This window comes from Sapajus apella, unplaced genomic scaffold, assembly GCF_009761245.1.
Source record: "Sapajus apella isolate SASKATOON/1434 unplaced genomic scaffold, GSC_monkey_1.0 scaffold161, whole genome shotgun sequence".
NCBI lineage: Eukaryota > Metazoa > Chordata > Mammalia > Primates > Cebidae > Sapajus > Sapajus apella.
Genome location: NW_022437101.1, coordinates 1065524 through 1070082, shown reverse-complemented (window position 1 = coordinate 1070082; position 4559 = coordinate 1065524). Strand labels below are relative to the sequence as shown.

Here is a 4559-nt window from a genome sequence, read left to right as displayed (position 1 = left end):
ATATATATATATATATATATATATGCACTGAGACGGGAGTTTCCCTCTTGTTGCCCAGGCTAGAGTGCAGTGGCGGCGATCTCAGCTCGCTGAAGCCTCCGCCTTCCGGTTTCCAGCGATTGTCCTGCCTCTGTCTCCCGAGTAGCTGGGATTACAGGGTCCTGCCACTACACCGAGCTAATTTTTGTATTTTTAGTAGAGATGGGGTTTCACCATGTTGGCGAGGCTGGTCTCTAACTCCTGACCTCTTGATCAGCCCGCCTCAGCTTACCAAAGTGCTGGGATTACAGGCGTGAGCCACCGCGCCTGGCCCTAAATCTTTTATCATGGAAATAGTGTGTCACGGGGATAAACAGAGAACAATGAAACAATAGAAAATCCAGAAATAGCCTCAGCTATGAAACTGTGTCATACAGAAAGGTGGCATCAAATCAGCGAGGAAAGGCGGGCTGTTAATAAAGGATGTTGGAATAACCAGGTAGACATACACCAAAAAATAAAATTAGATCCATTTACATGACTTGATAAAAGCCAAATGAATCCATTGTTTACAAGTAACAAACAAAATCGCACAAACCCCCAAAGATGAGTAAATAAAGAGGTTTCACAAAGCATCCAGCAGGTAATAGCGTGTAGGTAGCTCTGGAGGAGTGGCCACGCGGCAGGTCAGTCCCAAAGAGATGCCAAGCTTAAGGCTGATGAGGGTGGGGAGCCTGGAAAGAACACAGCTGCCAGAAGGGAAGATTCTTCTATTTCCCTCCATGCTGTGCAGTCTGTTAAGAGAGAATTAACCTGGGAAAAACCCGCCCACTGATATTTGAATATCTCACCTCAGCGGCCAGGGGGCCAACGCCCCAGGGCAGCCTCCAGCACTCCCTGGCCTCTTGCTAAGCTAGGTTTCTCATCAACAGCCGCAGAGGCCAGTGCTGGCGTCCACCCCAGCTCCGCGGAGAGAGATGCCCTCTGCTCGCGCACCTCTGTTTGGCCAGGTGAACACCTGCACCGCCCAAGTGCGGCCTAGTGGGATCTGGCCGGTGATGGTGATCAGGTGGGGGCTCCTCGTTAGAGCAATCGCCCAAGGCCACGACACCGACTCCCAGTGAGCAAACCTGTCTGCTCCCGCCACAAGCAGGGAGGCACCTGCGTGATACCTGGTGGGGAGTGGGGGGCAGCCTAGGCAGGTCCTCACAGCCAGAGATCCCGGACAGACGCTCCTGCCCCTAAGAGGGCCCCTTGCAGCGGGTCATTGAGAGACTGCCCAGGCACACCCAGGAGCGGGCACGCTGAGTGAGTAGCCGCTGCATCTGGCACTGGGAGAGGGCGAGGGGACCAGGGCCAGGCTCTTGGGCCTGGGAGGCTGGGGCTGGTGGGGACAGAGTGCTGCCTGAGGTCCGCAACCCCGGTGGCAGTGCGGGGAGAGGGGCGGGGGTTTCGCTTGTGGACCTGCGAGCTTGGGCAAGGTTGGACACCTCTCCGAGAAGGGGCAGGAGGAGGCAGGAAATGCCTTCCTCCCTTCCTCTGGGTGCACACCCCTCGCTGGGGCCTCTCTGCTGCTTTACAGCCCCTCCCGACAGCGGCTTTTGTCAGAGGGGAAGCGCGAGCCCTGCAGGTGGCTCCGGCTCCACGCTCCAGTGGCTGCTTCGCCAGCGCTCCCCGCTCCCCGGGGGCCTCCGCTGACGCCCAGCCCCGGACACGCCCCGCCAGAGCCTGTGCCCTCAGCAGTGGAGAGGACCCTGGGGACCCTGCCCCAGGGCACCGTTCCCAGGGGAAGGGACAGTTCCTCGTCCCTCCACCCCTTGTTGGGACGGGGCAGGAGGAGCTTTGGAGTCAGACCAGTGATCTTGGGGGCATCACTTAATTGCACTGAGGCTCTGTTCTCTCATCCGAAAATGAAGATCACAGCTGTTTCACAGGTTTGGTTTTCATGAGAATTCAATAGAATAACTGTGTGAAGCTGGTAGGCCTGGAGCGGTCCTGCCCGAGAGCACCTCAGTGACAGCAGAGTGCATTTCCAGGGCCTCCAAGGCCAGGGCCTCCCTGCCCCTGCCCCTGCCCTGCCCTCAGTCACGGGGAAACAAAACACCCTCTCAGCCTACAGTTCCCCCTTTTGAAGGGGCTGTGAGACAAGACGGGAACCTTCTGCATTGACTTCTTTTGTCGGGGGAGCACCACATTTCCTGGGGAAGATGACCTGCGGAATATTGGATTCTCTGTCTTATTTCTCTGCTGCAAGAGAGAAGAAACGTGCCAGTATGAGCCACTAAACTGCAGGACTCTGAGTAAGGCACTGAACTTGCCGAAGCCTTTTTTTTTTTTTTTTTTTTTAATGTTTATAAATGTGAGGTAATGAGGATTGAAGAATAAGAATGTACCTTATGGCAAAGCACAATGTTTATCACCTTGTGAATTACTGTGGTGTAGACAGGCACAAAATATAGCAGCTCCTCAGTGTAACAGGAGAATTCCCACCCCACCTTCCCTGCTGGTGGGGGAAGTTAGAGGGCTGTGGGAACTGGAGACAGGGATAAAGTGGTGTGATTCCAGGCTTTCTGGGATGTTTCTACATGTGGTGGAAATCAATCACAGTATACTGTGAAACAGATTACTGCAAAGTAAATAAGGTCCAGGCTGGAGTAAGCAGAAGTTGCATTTTTAATAGTAGTTAAGGTTTTTTTTTTTTTTCACTTACAAAATAATACCCACACCTGGCAAACAAAAGTCAGTTGATAAGAACATCAAAAGTAGTTTCCCTTTTGCCCATGACCATTTTCCATTTGCCCAAATAATCACCAAGAGTAGTTTTTAGATTTTTAGATTGATCTTCATTATAACTTCAACTAATAAAGCTCTTTAGGATTTATAAATTTGTGACAATACCTTTGGACCTTCAGACATAAAAATAAGAAAATTAGAGTGCTTACACTATCTCCTTCTTCCTCTCGCTACTCCTGATTTGGAATTATATTTTTATTTTATCCTTCTAAATGTTGCCTTTCCAACCCTGTTCACTATATTTTACATGCCTTTCAATAATTTCCTTCATGACCTTAAATAGTATATTTATTCTTTTATGTATCAAATTAAGATGGCATTCACAGCTATGAAAGGTAAGAATAGAGGCTGAGTATCCCTAATCCAAAATGAAAATCTGAAATGCTTCAAAATTCAAAACTTCTTAAGGCCTGAGATGATTCTCAAATGAAAAACTCATTGGAATGTGTCAGATTTCAGATTCTCAGATTAGGGATGCTCAACCAGTAACCCAGTTAGAGTTTGGGATAATGCAAGTATCCCAAAATCTAAAACAATCCAAAATCCCAAACACTTTTGCTCTCAAACATTTTGTTTCATTGAATTTTCTTTATTTTTATTTTTTTGGGTACATAATAGGTATATATATTTATAGGGTACCTGAGATGTTTTGATACAGACATGCAATGTGAAATAATCACATCATAGAGAACTGGGTACCCATCCCCTCGAGCATTTAGCCTTTGTGTTACAACCCCAACAGTTTTGGATAAGGGATACTCAACCTGTACTGATGTAGCTATTCTTCCTCCCTTGCTCCTCCCCATATTTTGTTTTCTATATTATTATTTTTATATCATCATGGTTTAAAATATTTGTATTAGCTAACTAAAAGTCTCTTACTTGCTTTGTTTGTAAGTCATCTAAAAACTAGAAAGCAAATATATAGCATTGACAGTATTGTGATTTCAAAGATAATCTTGACGTAGAATTGAAATTCTATGTGGTTGATCCAGAAAGAAGAAAGATACTTCAGTGCCATTAAAACTCTAAAATTAAATTATGTAAACATATACTTTATTAAATGTTTATATAAGCATATAATTTATATAAACATATAACTTAATAAATTATATTAAAAACAAAGGTAATTAATACTCAAAATGCACCACTCTGTTACATTTTGCTATTACCTAAATAAGCGAGGCACACCTGTTGTTCTGAGTGGCGGAAACCCTCTATCGTGGTGGCTACTGCAGATTCCTTCCCAACACTGCATGTAGGAGTGTCATGTTGGTAGCTTCCAGCTGTCCGTAGAGGGAGAATTTACACCATGGAAATTGGAAAAGACTACAAACAAGGGCTTGGTTTGTTGTATTGTTCATTAGACTTCAGAAAATGGTAAGGAAGTTCAATAATGTAGATCAAACCTAAATGGTCCTGTCTACAGCCCTTACACTGTGAATAGTGCAAACAATGGAGACAACGTTTTTCCAGTATTTAAAAACTATTATTCAAGTAAACAAAGTCACACCACTGACAAATGAGTAAAGTGCCAACATACATAGTGCTGAATCTTAGAGTGGTGAAGTATAATCAATATAGTTTGTATGAGAAGGAGACATCACTTAACAGTAGATTACACATCAGATTTCATGACCATAAATGTATTGGATAAAGCACTGTGGATTGAAATGCAACTCCATTTGTCAAATCATGGTTAAATTGAGACCATAGATGGGCTAGGGATACCAATGGTTGGCAAAAAATCAGTGAAAGCATTCCGTTAGAATCAATCAACTATATGA

The 4559-nt window shown here is 45.5% G+C and overlaps 1 long non-coding RNA gene across 1 annotated transcript in view; it reads right to left on the bottom strand.

Annotated features, from left to right (window-relative positions):
• Window positions 1-2248, bottom strand: part of LOC116542097 — a 6440-nt gene extending 4192 nt beyond the window's left edge. The window contains exon 1 of the long non-coding RNA XR_004265063.1: window positions 831-2248. This is a non-coding gene — a long non-coding RNA (uncharacterized LOC116542097). The remainder of the gene's footprint in view (window positions 1-830) is intronic.
• Between the last annotated feature and the right edge of the window lie 2311 nt (window positions 2249-4559).